The following is a 17,766-nucleotide window of genomic DNA, read 5'->3' as shown; positions in this document are numbered from 1 at the left end:
TATTTAAAACCATTATATAAAACTCCAAACCACGCCAAACAGAATTGGGTCAGCATCTTTTGGAGACAGAGATTGGAAAATGCGATTTAAAATGTGATCACTTTTTTTTTTTCCCAGTCTCCAACCAGCCCCAGCCTGGTTTTTTAAGTGTCCCAGGAGATGATGCTTGTTTTGACTGCTCTCGACTCCACCGTGCAAAACATTTGACTTGTCGTTTTCGAAATCTTCCAGCTGTGGGATAATGAGAACCCTTCCCACAGCCATTAAGTCTCCCAAACTGCCCAAAGGGTAGGATGGCCTGTTATTACAGAGCCGTGGAGGAACATATGGAATGACAACTATCCAGGAGGCAGAACTGGTGCCCGGTCTGTGATAAAGACCACTTTCACTGTAATCCTGAGGGCTGGAAGTCCCCCTGGCGCCATGCAGCTCCGATCCCCTCCCTGCACTAATACTCGTTATGAGCTAATGCCCATTAGACACAGGCCGCTGCTAAACAAGCACAGACTGCAGAGCGCAGACATCCACATCCACCTCTGGGCGAGATCCTCAGACCAATAAGCTTCTAAAGCAACCAAATTTGCACGTTGGGTCGTCTCTTCTCGTATAGAATGTTCTTTAGCCTAGCAAAATAAATAAGAGGGGGGTTCTATTGCAAATTTACCTTCTTGCGTTTCCATTTTAAAACAACATTTTAACATTCATAAGTTATGGCCATTGTGCAATCAGATTGTAGGATAAGGTCATGAAAATCCCAATTCTTGCTCGGTCCTGCCTTGATATCGTGCAGCAGGTAAACACACATTAAACTAAGTTGTGACAAGAGCTGGGTCACAGTCTTCATCTTGTATTTGTGGAACCTCTGTTTTAGTTTTTTCCTTCACACCACACTGATAACATTTTGACCATCAGCTGTGGAGGCTCTCCATAGCCAATTGTCTCAAGGTACATTAGACAGTAGGGACGGCACTTTTCAGGAGGATGTTACTGACAGATGCTGATGTAGACCTCACATTTGAATATGTGAATATGGCATTTGTTAAATGGATACACAGTTGAGCAAAAAAAAAAAATCCCCACAAATACTACTTTACTGTAGATAATTTATTGCAGGAAAAAAAACAAATTGTCCAAATATTTTACAAACAAAAATAAAAGGATATCTTACTTAAACTTCTAATGGCTCCAGTTTACTCAACAGGCAGAATATTAAATACAAAAAGAAAAAAAAAAGTGTAATAAACTGTGCTCATCCAGTCCACATTACACAAGAAGCAGAAGAAATAACGTCCACTTCCATACACAGTGTTTTCAATAGTGAAAGTTGCATAGAACAGAGTGAATTAACAGGGAAAGCACAGAATAACAGAGGATACACAGTGTCCTACAGCAGTGGTTTCTCACTATGGTCCTCAGTTCCTTCTGCACCTTTATCTCCACTGTAAATGAATTCTTAATTACTCAGGTAAATTGATCCCATGATGAATTATGGCCTTTATGTATTTTGCTAGTTACAGTATGTTCTAGACCCAGTCTTTGGTAATTCCTGGCTACAGGTGCATAGTTCCCCAAGACATTCAGTCTGTCTCCTCAGAAACCTTTTGCTTCCCTTTGTCGATACAGCACTTTATGGGTTATGAAAATGGGTTCTGAAAAGCCACACTCAACGCTGGGTTAAAACTATTTTCAAACCCTTTTGCACTTTTTAAAAGTGAAGGATTAATTGAACAACCAGGCTGAATGAAGAAGGTGGGTTTGTAACTCTGGGCCTTTTCAGCCATGATCCAGAAATCTTAAGTCATCAGTAACTTAAAAATAAAATGGTTATGGTAATTCATTCAAGGCTCAGTTTCACTAGTGTAAGCCTTAAATGGCAGTTGAATTTAAGAGACTCACAAAAACCTGCTGGACTGTAGCCCTTGAGGACAGAGACTATAGCCCCCCGAATTAACATCTGCTGTTCCAAAGTAATTAAGATTTCAGCTGAAAGGCAAACCCTTGAGCAGAAGGCATCCTTACACCAAGGTCTGAGAAACTCTGCCCTTACAAAGGAGGACATCACACCATGGTGTGTGTAGCTACTGCACAAAACCTCACAATCACTGGAACGCCCTGTGCCAAAACATCAAAATCCAGCAATGAGCAAAACTGTGGAGTCTATAAATAATTCACGACAGGGGGGAAAAAAAAAAAAGTTAAACGCCTTTTTTTAAAAAAGGGTACTTTGAAAGAATGAGAAAATGGTCGAAGAAGCTTCAGGTGAATAGCACCATTTGCACTCCAAGATGTTTTTGCTGTTGCTCAGGATTTTGTAAAAATGTGAAGGAATTGGCAAAACAGGTCAAATGCAAAACATTATAGAAGAATCTCACTTGCAACACATTCACATTGATCCGCAAATACCAAAGACACTCAAATGCATAAACTACAGAACTGTTGTTAACTCCCTACTAATCCCACCCCCCCTAGTCATCACAGTTTCACTGCTTTTAAGAAAAGCTTTGACATTTCTAAGTGTCCATCTAGTGTGGGTCAATTCTCAATAATAAAAGCCAACCTCAACTGAACACATGTCAGCTAACAAATTAAGATTGTTTTCTCTTGCTGGAAATAGCTCATTGTGTGCTGGCACTTGACAGGCTTAGGTACTGCATGTCAGCTACAGGCAATATAACAGGAATTAAAAATCAACTTTAAAGCTAAAGTTAAAGCTACTGAAAGCCAAAAAGGTCTGAGGAATTCACAAAACTCAAACTCAATCAGGTTTCAAATCAAATGTGTAACTTACAGCTGTACAATCCTCTAAACATTCAGACCTAGCAGAACTAAAGTCCAACATTCAACTCAAAAGCTCACACTCAAATCACTTTTAGCAACCAAACCTAAAACCTTGAATAACATCCAAGATAAGACCGATGGAGGAAAACTGTTGATAACGTTTCTACAGGTTCACCCGACTCCATCAGATTAAACCGGTCTTTCGATTAACGGTAGAAAAGCCATTTGAAATCGTAATCAACTTTCACGTTTTCCCCCCCAGCCTTTCACGTGCGATGAGTGACATGAGGCTGAACACTGGAAAATATCGTATTTTCCTTTTAGGACCACATAATCCATACTGGCCTGGGTGCAAATCATAAACTCCACTCACTCTGTGAGCTAGGACTGGTGAAGCAGAAAAGGACTGGTTGAGACAGGTGTACCAGGACCATATACCCCTACCTCTTCCCACTGGAGCGGAGGTAAATGGAAATGTTACACCACTTCTCAGGATTACCGTGGAATCTGACAGCAACACTCATTTCAGCAGTTTGAGCATTTGCTTTCTCCCTGTATGGGATTTGCCACACCTATACAGTCGACATTCTAGTTGAGAAGCTAGGAAACTCTAGAAATACTAAAAAAAAACAAAACAATGGGACGTTCAGCTTGTGCTGGCTTTACAAGACACGAAACTGAAAACCTTCACCTGGCAATCGAGCATCTCGGACTAGCAAATTTGAGCTCTTGAGAAAAACTGGGGCTGTTACCAAGTAGTGTTATTTTATTCATTCACCCATGGAAGCAGGAGCAGTCGGCCTTTAAAAAAGTCCATCAGCATCTTCTTCCCCTGTCAACGCTGAGGACATTCTGTCCCCGGGACCTGCCACCCTCTTGCACATACAATACTCTGAATACTAACTTGCAAAGCTAGACTGAAGAAAAGATATTTTCAAAATGCCTCGATCTGAGGCACTAACGGACATTTGACTGTAAATGGGAGAGAGATTTGGATAGAAAACCTTTCCTGCTCCAGTTCAAAAATGTTTAAAGAGCTGAATGTTGTAAGGAAATGTTGCAGAAGACCAAATCGACAAATTGCCAGCCACAGAGGGCTTTTGTTTTCCTCCGCCAGGGCAGAAAACACAATGTCAATAAATTTTGAAATAAACTGCTGCTTCAGCTAATGTGCAAAAGCCTTCAGCGCAGTGTATAATATTTGCACTCAGCTTTGTTCCCTGTTTAATGAGCTTGAGAGTTCCCAGTGAAAGTGCAGAAAAGAAAGGCATTCCACCCACTTTCACTGACAAACATGCTGGAAAAGGACCAGTCATGCACATGAGCCAAGCTGGGCAAGATCAGTGCTTTAATAAGGATGGGAAGAACCTGGTTAACAAATATAAAAATCTAACCAAGAAACTTGCCTTTTTAGAGGTGAATCCATTTTAAAACTTCTGTCTTATGAGGTCACTGAATAATTTAAGACTTTTGGGGTGCACCGTTCCATGCAGCCAGTCATTTTCAAATATAGATACAAAGTCTGGATATTTGCAAACGGTACTGTCGCATATGGATGGACAATATTCAAGCTGGTCATTTCTTAACGTCAGACTCAAACAGCTTCATGCGCACAGGAATCTAACCTACTCAGACAAAATCTAGGCCTCATCTTTGTGAAAGAAAAAGAAACTGTTTATTCAATTACATCAAAGTACATCTTTCCAGTAAACAAAATCTGTACCTATTTGCCTATAGGGTCTGCTTCACCTACGTTATGATAACCATGAAGTTACAGATAAAAAGTATGCTCCACACTTTGTTTTCCAAATTAAGTCTTTCTGTACAGTTGATTGGTTTTAATATAGTTGGGCTTTGTAAATGACCACTTTTAAAAGTGGTTATGAATTTTAATATCATGTGTACTCCGAAATGGACCTGATTTGCACAATTTAAGTAGAGATCTAATATCTAATTATAAAAACAGTATTGTGAGCATATCAGTGAGCATTTGCAATTGTCATATATACACTTTGAAGCAGTCCCAAGAAAGGACATCTCTGAATGAATTCCTATGAAAATCATCAAAAGGGTTCTTGACATTTCTTTGGTGGAAGGAGAGGGGATATTGTAGTGTTTTGCCTTCCTGTATGTAAAAAAAAAATGCAAAAGACCAGATTACAGAGGGGCCTGGTGAGTAAATTAGACAGCTCTTAAGTTAGCCTTTTTATATCAAACAGCTGCCCTTTCATTTATTAAAGACGTGTCACATAAAGGAAATGTCCATTTCACACGAGAAGAGGCAGAATTCTGTGAAGTTACAAGATTTGCTATTTTAGGCCACAAAAATCCAAAAGGTTACAGACTAATTTTTAGGCATCATCATTAACTAGAGATCATTTGCCATCACTTTTCATCCACATGCTTTGCTGTTCAGTTAGACATTCAGGCAATGTGAGTTTACTTCAGTTATTCATGTTGAATGATGGAATCTTTGAAGTCGCTAAACTATAAGAGCTTATAGAAGGTCCCCACAATGCACACTAAAGTTCAGTGGCAAATATCACTGTTGCAGTGGAAGGGTTAATTTAAAATTTCACATAGTGGGTGCAGGTCTAAGTAACTGCTACCACTGTACACAAATATATAAAATGGCAACACTGGGCTTTAAAAGCACAATTTCACAAAAGGGGAGAAAATGATACTGCATTTTTAAACAAGTCACGTTCTATTCCAAGAAGAGAATAATCATGTAAAATACAGCCTCACCTTTAACTGATAAGAGTAAATGTATTAAGGCAGTGACTCTCAGCTCTGGTACTGGAGGACCTGGTCAATTCTGGTTTTCCTTCAAGCACTACTTGAAAGTTACTGAGAAGATCTTATTTTTTACAGCACAGTTTTTGAGCACCTAAGTTGGATCCAGTTAGGAATCCGCATCTCCGCTATAATATCAAGGAAAACCCCTCATTGATGTGTCACAGCTACCCACCTTAGATGTTAATCATCAAGGCTTTTGCCACGTGGAGGTGGATGTCAATACATTATAGCACTGATTGCAATAAGAGAAAACTGATTGCACATATCATGTGCAGAGAACTATTCAGTCATGGTAACTCCAGGACCAGGGCTGGGATCCACTGTGTTAAGGCACCAAGGTCACTCTCAACACAAGCATAACAAACAAACAAGCAATCCTACTCACAGCCAGTTTAGGAGTCAGGAGTACATCAGTGATTAAAAAAAACCAAACATTTAAATTATTCCTGCCAATTTGCAAACTACACTTTCAAATGGACACTTTTCTTGAAATCTCATACAACTCTGCACTATTAAAAGTTCCAACTTTCCAGTAGCTGTTTAGAGTAAGAAAAAGCATTACCAATTGCACAGAAGAAATCCAGCTCTGAACTCATCCGCTATACCATTCGGATTCTTAAGGCATTATCCAGTCATTTTGCACAGGGTTAGGTTCAGATTCTTTAGTGGGAGTTACATGTAGAAATCTGGACTCATGGGACACTATGAATTATATTATTTTCGGTGTGTTAACAGGGTACCACACATCTTCGTAAGCCAACTCTGCTTTTAGAGCAAAAACTGCTCAAACATATCTGCAGTTCTCCAAGTATGCTACTGGTTAACAACAGATCCTCTTTGCAAGTATCTAAGAGGGCAGCTCTCAAAAGTCTCCCATCTAAAGGACAGTTTCAGAAAAACTTCATTATAGACATGGAAGAATTCTAATGATTTTTAAAGAACTAGCAGCACCAACATTTCTCTGCTCCTCTCAGTATAGGGGTAACTCAGATGCCTAACTGAGAATGTGGGACAGTATATAGCTCAAACTGGACTATGCAGTAATATTTAAAGGGGATCTTTGGTGCTAGGACTTGGTTGAAGTACAGTAAATGGAAACATGAACTAACACCAGAATCAAAGAATTTTTACCACATTTCCATTACGTTGCAGTACCGTGCTGTTATATCACTGCAGAGAAAGCAAGCCATATTCTCTGTAAAAAGTCATTCTAAACCCATCACACCAGTCTCATTTGGTAATAGCTACTGGTGTGGGAGAGTATTCATGCCAAATACAGTGGACTGCACACAGCTGTCACACTTCACAAGGAAAGAACAGAACATAGCTCAACAGGCCGCAGTGAGGAAAGTATGTCAACAAATACTTCACATGCATACCAATTCACCAATTTGGATGCATCACAAATATTAATATGGTTCCTGTTTTTTTTTTGTGCTAATTTAATGTTTTTATCTGCACCCCATTTGGTAACTGAATCTTTTATGTGGAGATCATCTAAATGTTGCTGGTGGAGCAAAAAGAATTGTGGTCTACAGGATAAGTATTATATTCTTCATCATCTGAAGGGTGAAAAGAACAGATGAACTAAAAGATAAAATTTCATTGACCATTACACTGTTGTAGTTTGCATTTCTATTGTAGGAAAGGGTTTGGCAGCCTGTGGTACACATGTTAGAACTGACATTACTTTGTCTGGCACCCAGAACCCAGTCCATAAGTCAAATCGGTATGGACCTTCTTAAGGTGTGCAATGTAAAAGAATGTAATGAAGATCTTGTGATGGATATTCAATAAGCAGAATAAGATGGGTTCGTTTTGAATGGTGTTTGTATTTGTTTAAGAAATGGGGAGAATAGAAACTTGTTGCCCACTTACCATTAGTATGCATACTTCAATCGTAGCCCTAAATCAAACACTGAAAGGATTCCAGCATGTGTATAACATATCCAACACACTCTGTGTACGATCTGAAATAAAAATCTAAAACAATGTCATGTACATTCACCTCAACTCACAGCACCCCACACGTGATTGCTGAAAATGTCAGGATATGTTTAAGGTAATCTGACAAAGATACTTTGCCAAGTCCTGATGTACTGTAATAGACACTAATAATTTTGTGTTAATGATTGTTACTTACACCTTTAGCTCTTCAACAGAGTGGCTAACCATTTTTGTGTAAAGAAATGGTGCTCAAATAGCTAATATTTTACGTAGAAAACTCTTCTCGATCAGTTTATCTTCATTGTAATAAAACACACTGCAAAAACTATGGTTATACTTTGTTACACCCACAATAGAAAGAGGGTGGTGTATTGCATAGCAGAAGAACAAAATTAAGTGACTGAAATGCTTTCAGGTGCTGTGAAAAACTAAGAAATCTGCAATAGCAGAATTTGTGTTGTCTTTTCTAAATCTGGAGAATGGGATTTGAAGTTTCCACTTTGACATTTCCAAGGCTGCGAATGTAACGTGGTTAGGCTTGTCATACTGTCTCACTTCTATTCCTCAGTTTAACTTTCATTAGGACAACTAGGCCTAGTTTTTAATCACTCAGCGGTTTGTATATAATGCTGGCACGGTGTCACAAAATCATAGAAAAGTGGTAAAACTCTTTAAACCCCATAAATAAACGGTACTGTTGTTCTGAAGCTGTCTCCTCACAAAGGATAACCAAGGAATGTCTGCTATACGCACACAAAGCAGTCTGAAGAAAACCCAGATACAATTAAACACCATCAGCAGAGCTTAAAGACCCAACTAAAACAGCAGCAGCACATTTTTTAAAAGCAAAAACTTTTTGTACATATTCATACCCCGTCTGGAGGGGAACATGAGTTACAGAGTTGTCGTTTTCTTTGTTAAGACTAGGAGGACTCTGCTTACAAACGCCTGCCCTGTATAACTGTGGTGAAGACACTTAACTAGTCTGTAAACAAGGTCAAAAACATACTTCTACAAAATAAACAGCATGTTTAAGGGTGTAAAACCTAACCCCCCCAAAAAAAAACCTGACTCTTTCCGTGTGCAACTTTATTGCATAGCGTTCCTGTTTACACGTCCTGAATTTGAGATCTTGGGAGGCTGCTGCCTGCTCCCCACCCTTCGGCTTGCCGGCTCTCGTGAGGGAAGTGTCTTCACAGCTGGAAGATCAGCACAGAGCTCCCTTTCACCCTGGAAAGACGCAGGATCCCGGGGATGTTCAGTAAACAGTTCTGAGGAAAGAGGAGAAAGTTCGATCAGTGCTGGAGATGAGTGCAGAGTGGAAAGGCTGTATATTCACACATTACAGCCCGTGAGCCATGATGAACCTCCTTATCTCTTTCCTGCCAGTTATAATGGGAATTAAGCTCTGCCAATAGAGTTCCACCTTGATTGACAATTTAACTAATACATTCCTGATAGGGGAAAGAATTTATTTGAGGTTCTGCATAGTTCAAGTACATCATGCAGGAATGCTAATGAAACTCAATTGCCATCATCTATTTTGACTTTGAACCCAGAAGGTTTTGGGTCCACGGAAAAGGCCGAGCAGTTTAAAGGAGGATCATCGGGTTATTTTGAAGACGACTTTAGGTCCACCGAGCTTGACGTTGCAGATGGCTTTGCTTACATCAGACCTCCCGGCAATGAATCCTGTGCTGCATGGGGAGACATACAGGGAGGGACAGACATCCATCCAGCCGAGCTAGCAAAACCAGTTCAATTTGTGATACAGTGCTGACATCACCGCAAGCCTGTTGGCACCCAAGACATTGCAGGAATCCCTATTCCTCTGACAGCTCAGAGTACACCGTCCATGTTCCTGACAGTGCTCTACGACATCGCAACGTCGGGAGCGTCAACCTCAACCTGTACTCCAGAGGATCACTTCTTAAAGAGAGCAGCAGCAGAAACGGAGACACACCCAGCTCACCTTTGGGAGGACAGAAAAATGTACAGTATGGGACAAGAATAAGTGGGTTCTGACTGCAGACTCTGTTTAACAAAACGGTGATAATGCAAAGTTGTTTTACATCCCAGGCTATGAATCTCGCGCTTTAGTTTACAACAAACGGTTAAAGGTTTCTAGGAAATAAAAGGTTAGAAACAAATTAGGATAAGTTTCCCCTGCTGGAAGCAAAAGTAAGCAAGTCTGCAGCTGGTTCAGGACAAACAGGCAGCTGGCTGTTTACAGAGGAGGGGGAAAAGCAACAAAACCTGCTTTAGGAACAATTGTCGTGATCCAACAAAAGAACAAAAAACTATTCAGTCCAGCTGGAAAATGTTCAAGTATGCGTCCTCCCATTATGAAAAAGGTATTCCTAAAATAAGTTGTAGCAAGCCAGAGTCTCTTGCAATCACAGGGCAGGTCGGCACTCTGGATGGGGCACAACACCACAACAGGGCACAAAATGTATAGGTTCCCATTAACTGAGCCAACGCGTCTTTGGAAGGTGGGAGGAAAACCAGAGAAAGCCCAGAAGAACACACAAACTCCACACGGAAGAATCGACTATTTAGAAACACTTAACACAAGCTTTCCCAGTCTAATAATTGAGGCAAGAACTTGCAGTCTCTTAGTAGTAGTCACAGAACTACCACACTTGCTAGATGCAGGATCCTAAATATCACTGATTCAAAAGTGGGAGGGGGAAAAAAGGAATGAGCTTTTAAAAATGAACAGGTAGAATGTTGAATCAAAACCTCTGAACTCTACAATTTGGAAGACACACAGAATAAGAACCATTTTCTGCATGGTCCCCCACCATTTAAAAAAAGGTCTAAATTACTCCTATAATCGCAACTCACTGAGAAGACCCGTCATTACCTGCATAGTGTTGGGGAAGCTCTCACCACAGTCCCCATGCTGTGAACACAGATCCGTCTTGCGGTGTTCTCTCACCTGAACCAGAATCCCTGCTGCCTCCTACCTGACTGACTAGGAAACGCTAAGATCTGAGAATGAACTGGCCGCCCCAGCCACTTCAAAACATAAGCTGTGCTGGGCCGACTATAGCGAGGGGATTTCTCGCCAAACCAAACCGCCACATCTGGTCCCTGCCAGGGGCTTACACACCTCATGAGAAATGACATTCAAAAATTAAAATCATTTAAGGTACGGGCCAGAAAAGATTTTCATGCACCCTTGCTGTAGTACATTTTACTCATTTGACGTAAGGTTACAAATAAAGGGAGGTCATTCTTAACACACTTGACTTGACTTGATTTGATTTTAAGTAAATAAATAGAAAAATCGAATTATCGTTTCCGATATTGGAATTGCAGCCGATAATGCAGCGCTTTATTTCTGTTTGCACAACTAGTTTTTTTTCTATGTGCACGCACTGACACACTAGACTGGGTACAGTACAGCTGCTGTAGAGTGAAAATGTTTTTCACCATTTCAGCAGAGGACAACAGAACGGCAATTTGCAACAAATGTTCAGCCGAAGTACGGCGAGGAGGAAACAAAGAACTTGTTTTAAAAAATGCAAAAAAGTAAGATGACCGGTTGTCGGTATCGGCCATCGGTTATGGAATTTCTGGACCAATAGCGATATCGGTGCACACCTGATTTTAAGACCCATCTGTCGTGTGTGTATATAAGCAAACAGCAGAAACAAGCATGCAATCTGTATACTACCAACACAGCTAGTAGCCATTTGTGCCTGCTTTCCACTTTTTTTTAAACCAGACAGCGCCTTCTAGTTTTCCGTTTGGGAATTAAAAAAACTATTTTAGAAACAAAGATTGTTTGTGGGGTGGAGGGAGGAGGTTACGAGGTAAGAATCGTGTCGGCAGCGAAAACCAGGGCAGAGGTTATCCCAACAGGCTGGCACACTGGGCCTTACTGTGCCTCTTCAGACGCCCGGCCTGGGGACACAGCCATCGCAGTTACACAATCGGACCCCAGAGGGGCACCTTGTTAAAGCACCAAAACAGAGCAGCTTCCAGCTGCTTGTAAAAACTGTTCCTCTAACAGGCAGTCAACATCAGCTTCAGCTGTTAACATTGGCCCAGCACGCACGCTTTCGTAAGAAGGATTTTTGAGGGTGTGCACACCAAATATACTAGCAGCTTTTCAAATGGGGAGCCCATGGGCGCTCTTTAAAAGCAATCTAAATGCAGTCCACTTATTGAGCTAGCTGGCTCATTCAAACAACTGCCACTGCAAAAACTGTACTCAGTGCATCAGGGAATGAAAATTTGGAGCACAAGCCCCATGGCAGGAGGAGGTGTACACCAGGGGGCGCTACACTGGCTCAAAGCGAGTGAGGTCTGTGAATACGACGGGCATCCCTAATGACTGAACACAGCTGCCCAAGGCTGTCCTGTGTACACGGTCATAGTCCATGGAAACTGGCACCCCAGTTTCGACCAGCTCCAGTACTCCAGAGTGCCGTTCCCACTGTTCGAACAGGCCAGCCCCTCTCATCCTTACAGGGAGGGTCTTGCGAGAGGCACCAGCTACACTGACTGTCACAGTTTTGTTTGGTCCTGGAGTCTAAAACGTGGTGCTGGGTTACATCAAAGAACATCCTGCTGATGGCATTATTACAGATCATTGCACAAGTGTATGAGGTCATTAGCTAGAAACAGTGTAAAAACATTTCCTCCACAGACCATTACATATAGAGATGCCAGGTTGCTCCAGAGGAATACATAACCTTAATTATGTCTTGGTGCAACTTATGGGACAGGGAGTTAAAGACCCAGTAGTCCACTTTCAGCCCAGCTCATCTTCAATATCATGCTTCAGGTCTCTATTTTATGCAAAGCGACCTACAGTGATGGCCATTCCACAACACCTACAAGACCCTGGCCTGCAGGAACTGGACACCTGTATGTTTAAGAAAATCATGGTGGAATTTAACGATTAGCACGATCCAGGGCTCACTTAAGCAATTTAATATCTCCGTATGGAAAAGTGGAAGATCCCTGGACCTTCCAGAACTAGGATTGGAAAGAGCTGCTAGAGGCAATCCAGTGACAAACCAGACCCATCCATCCATAGTCAAACAGCAAAATCAATATTTGACCTAATCAGGGTCATCTTTGTTTATATACAGAAAACCAAAGGTATACTGCCGGCCAGATAGGCATTTGCTTAATCAGCAGTACCACTAAAGCCTTTAACACGCAGTATTGCAATACAGGGGTTTGGAAACTCTGACCCTGGAGAATTGTAGTACAGGGCCCTCAGCTCAGCACTGGGATTAAAACCCAGTCCATCTCTGGCTGCTGAAGATGCCCACAAACCCTGAAGGAGGGGACTCTACAGGACCACCGCATCATACATGAAAGATCAATGCCCCTCATCAGTACCTGTTTTGTACAAAGTCAACAAACAGGACAGGCTAAATACTGACAACTTACGGCTGATTAGCGTTAACAGCCCTGCTCCCATCACCCCTTTGCTCCCGTGTGTTGGGATTAAAGCCCAGGTCAGGGTGGCAAACCACGCTTGGCGGCAGGCTCGGGGGTGTTGTCATGAAGAGAAGAGCTCAAGATCAGGAAGTGGCATGCCGTGCTAGGACATCAGGTACACAGGAAGCCAGGCACGTCTCGTTTACAGTCATACAGAAACTACAACGCAAGGCTTTCCTTGAAAATGTGAAGTCGTGTAAACGGCCGCCTACCTATATCAAGCAAGTGCACGATATTAAAACCCAATCACGAAAAGCTCAAATTCCTCCAACTGGAACAAGATATTCTAGTCTTCACAAGATATTTCAGCATGTGTTTGGAGTACTTAGATCTACTTTAAGGGTCAGGAACAGCTTGTTTCTATCAAGATGCCAGACAGGAATCTGTAATTATTCTATACCTCTGTATTGTTGTGAAGTTATGAAGAATGAATCTTGAACCACCAAGTTCTCAAACATTCACTGAAGCACAGCTACAACACACTCCTTTAGCAAAGCCCAAACCGGTTCAGTGTGGTCTGAGGTTTCCCCAACACTGCCAATATCTCACACCCAGTTAACTAAGAATAGCCAATAATTTCGGCTTGGGGGACATACAAACACCCTGTGCAGATCACACATTTTAGCGTTTAAGCGGGGGGCATGCAAGGAGATCAGAGTTCGTTAGCTCCATGCGATAATGTCGGAGACCTGAAACCACGCAGAGGTGTTAGTGGTACAACTGGACGAGAAGCCATGTATGATGGTAAGGAAAAGCTTATTAACCGTGTATCTGTACAATATGCTGGAATATAGCTTCATAGACTATGAGGTTGCTCCATTATTGTATTTTCATTTGCGGAAAGATTTTATATTTTGTGTATTCTAAGAAATTTCTTATTAAAGAGCAGATAAGATTGGAATTTAACAAAACCCCCTCTCTCAAAATCAGCACAATACCTAGACTGAACCCAAAACTTTGCCCAAAAATTTTAGCCAAATGATTAAAGCATACCCGTAGTGACCATGTACGACAACCGAAACATTAAATTGCAGAAATATTTAAGGAGGTCATTTTTCCCTTAAACCGAACCCGATAGCTGGGATGGTCAGGAGCTCTCCAGGAGAGAAGACGCACATACTGAACACTCATCATTTTTCGGTTTTATCCGACTCGTGGCTGCAGGCGAGCTGGGGCCCTGCCTTGTTGGGCAAGCAACAGGCACAAGGGCACAAGGCAGGACAGACGCACACAGCACGGCCAGCTGCACTCAGACAACACTGCAGGCTCAGAATTGAACCCAGGGCTCCAGCGCGGTGAGGTGCTAACCACTGTACCACCACATGCTGAACAACAGCTCAAGACAAATTACTCCGAAGGATGTTTTGAATACTATTTCCCTGTCCTCTGCTCTGTCACAGTATTTAAGCATACTCACATTAGAAACCAATCCCCCCCCCCCCCCCCCGACACCTTAGCTTTAACAGACCTCGAAACAGGAACAGCCTTAGCGTGCGATTCGCGAGGCTCTGTGAACACTGCACACTCTGACGAGCAGCCAGGAACAGACTCAAGGGGGAAATCCCTGACTAGACAGGGGCCTGGTGTCACGACAGCCATACCCACTCGGTCACACACTGCACCACCAGCCACAGCGACCGAAGATGGAAATCGGCTTGGGAAGAAAGGCGAAAAGGATCTCAAAGAATCCAATATCCGCTGACCCAGATAATGCCTCCTAATCCCCTCTGTCTAGCTGGCAATGTTGGAAAAACTTCCCATAATACTTTCCAGGTCAGGTCAAAAGCCAGACTTCTGAAACCAACTGTGTCAACATCAAAAGCAATAAGCTGAACGTGCACATCTTCCTGCGCTAGTTCTCTCATTCGGTCCAGACCATCATTCGCCTAATGAAAGATAAAGATGGGACAAACAGCTGGCAGACCATATTTAACATTATTGTTCCACTGTAGAAGCAGTAAAACAGATATTTAGTTTCTGCATATAAATATAATCACAGTCAGTGAAAACATAGGTGTCTATTTTGTATTCTGGAGACAATGTGGGAGAAAATGTAAAAAAAGCAAGCATTTAGGAAACGGTAATTGAAAAATACTTGCAAGACATGTAGAATATATTTAATAATAATAATTCCTTACACTAATATAGCACCTTTTCTAGACACTCCACTCAAAGTGCTTTACAGGTAATGGGGATCCCCTCCACCACCACCAGTGTGCAGCACCACCTGGATGATGTGACGGCAGTACTCTCACCACACACCAACTCTCAGTGGGGAGGAGAACAAAGTGATGAAGCCAGTTCAAAGATGGGGATTATTAGGAGGCCATGATTGGTAAGGGCCAATGGGAAATTTGGCCAAGACACCGGGGTAACATCCCTGCTCTTTTCGAGAAATGCCCTGGGATTTTTAATGACCACAGAGAGTCAGGACCTTGGTTTTATGTCTCGGGGCCTTTTTACAGTAGAGTGTCCCAGTCATTGTACTGGGCATTAGGACCCACATGGACCATGGGGTGAGCGCCCCCTGCTGGCTCTACTAACACCTCTTCCTGCAGCAACCTTACTTTTTCCCCAGGAAGTCCTGCTCAGCTTCAGTGGGCTGCCAGTTGTGAGTTGCAGGGTGATATGGCTGCTGGCTCAGTTTTGGTCATCACTTAAAAAAATATTGGGTTGCTCACCTCTAGGCTGATTCCAAAGCAGCAGTTATATCTGGAGCTTTAATGGAATGCACTGTTACTGATAGACTGAAAAACTAATCTGTGGTACTGAACAAAGTAAAAACATTCTAGTTCCAGTTTTCAAAACCCTCCAAGACACAAAAGTCAACACAATGGACTGCTTCAGAATCAGCTGCCTAACACAAACCAGCAGGCACAGGTGGAAACTACAGTAAATTACATTTAGCACCAATAACAGAAGGCACTTTTACACAAAGCCGGCAATCTTCTTTCAAGAAAAGGCAGACTAGGATCCACGGTTCAATTAGCACCTCGCTAGATGGGTCAGACATCCTCCACTCATTTGGAAACTTTTTAATAGCAAAACACAACGGCTGAGATATAAACCGAAGGCACTGTTTAACAGTCATCAAAGGGCTTTGAAACAGGATGTTAAGGACAAGCTAACTGCACAATGTACAAGAGTTTCAACTAACAGAAACAATACAAAGAAAAAAAATGGAGGATTTAGCCAGTTCAACCAATAACACAGGAACTTTAAAAATGAAAAAAAATCTAAACATTAGGTATTACAATGGGGCAATGTGCTCATAGCCTTTTTTGTGTATATAATCTTAGAGCCAGCCACAAGTAGTCATCTTGACCCTAGACAGTTGAGAATGAGGTTACCTGGGCCTACCATGGGGTTTTCTACAATCCTTCCATGACAATCTTTTCAGTCTCACTACTATGTCTATAAAAAAAAAAACACAGTCTGCATGCATGCTGTACAGAGAAATGAACAAAACCCAGACATAACATAAATCCAGAGAGATGCACACACAATTCCTGTCAGTACAGCATATTAGCTGCCACCTGCTAGGATGAACGAGTTTTCACTTCCATGCGGGCAAAAAGCATATTTAAAGAGCAACAGAAGTGCCATCTCTAGTGCGGATTCAGGAAGTCAACGCATCTGAAACTCAAGCACTCTCGTTCATTATTTTCTGCCTTGGGAGTTTGTACAGAATGTTACAGCTTCATAAAATGCCAGCTAGAGAGGTTTTACCACTCAGCACACACCAAAAACTCTCACGTTGCACAACAGGCTCATTAGGTTTTTGGCCTGAAGTTGCCCATAAAAGGTACACCATGCTGAGGCTGTGCATTGCTCAAACCTCATGTCATCCCCTCTGCAGTTTGTTTTCATTTAAACGTAGTTGGCAATGGACCACTCCATGGCGCCATTCCTCTCCCTCCCTCTCCTCTGGCCAGAACAGGCCTCCTGACAGCACAGCAACACGTTTGTTTATTTCACCTTCTTACAGCTCAGCTGCAGCGTGGCCGTGCCTCTACAGCACCAAGATACCAGGAACACTACCACCACACAGCTCAGCATTTTGTAAGATAGGACTCCACAATTTGTTTTGGTGCAGTTCCTACTGTAATGTGTTCTTGAGTTACTGTGCTTCCTGTCCCCTTGTTTCAAAGCTCTTACAAACCTTTTCACGTTAGATGACTAAAAAACATGCTCATTGCAATAGGTTTCAGGTATCCATCAGCACTGCACCTGGACACTGCTTCATACCATCTCCTTTCAAAGGCAATGGCGGCAGGAGACCCTCAGATGTCATCCAGCTGAATCGAATGAGCTAGATGGTGCTGTTCAGCCTTTCTTCTAGAAGTTTGACATTCTGTTCCAACCATCTTTTCCCACAATGATCAGTTCAACTTCAAACCACAAGGGCGAGTGTAAGTGAAAGTGGGAACACAGGAATAAATAACTACAACAAGAACACTTCCAAACCTTCCAGAGGGGGCTTAACTAGCTATCTGCCATGATTCCAACTCATTGGCAGAGCATATTCTACATTATGCAGCGTCCTGGCACATCGAGACCACCTCCCAGCCAATAATTTCCTAGCTCTTGAACTCTTGGGAGTTCAAATCCAGGATAAGAAACACAATATAGATAGAATATACCATTAACAACCTCGACATGAAGTGCACCGGATCATTAAAAATACAAGAAAAATCCAAATTATCACTCGTGAATAAACATCACAAACGTTCATTTCTGCAAAATGGCAACAAAGTTTGGAAATGGGGGGGGGTC

The 17,766-nt window shown here is 42.1% G+C and overlaps 1 protein-coding gene across 1 annotated transcript in view; it reads right to left on the bottom strand.

Annotated features, from left to right (window-relative positions):
• Positions 1 to 1,089: 1,089 nt before the first annotated feature.
• Positions 1,090 to 17,766, bottom strand: part of stk35 (serine/threonine kinase 35) — a 28,493-nt gene continuing 11,816 nt past the window's right edge. The window contains exon 3 of the mRNA XM_088937724.1: positions 1,090 to 8,795. The gene's annotated coding sequence lies outside the window, so the exon portion shown is untranslated. The remainder of the gene's footprint in view (positions 8,796 to 17,766) is intronic.

This window comes from Atractosteus spatula, chromosome 19, assembly GCF_055471065.1.
Source record: "Atractosteus spatula isolate fAtrSpa1 chromosome 19, fAtrSpa1.hap1, whole genome shotgun sequence".
Taxonomy (NCBI): domain Eukaryota; kingdom Metazoa; phylum Chordata; class Actinopteri; order Semionotiformes; family Lepisosteidae; genus Atractosteus; species Atractosteus spatula.
This window is presented reverse-complemented; position numbering and strand designations above follow the sequence as displayed.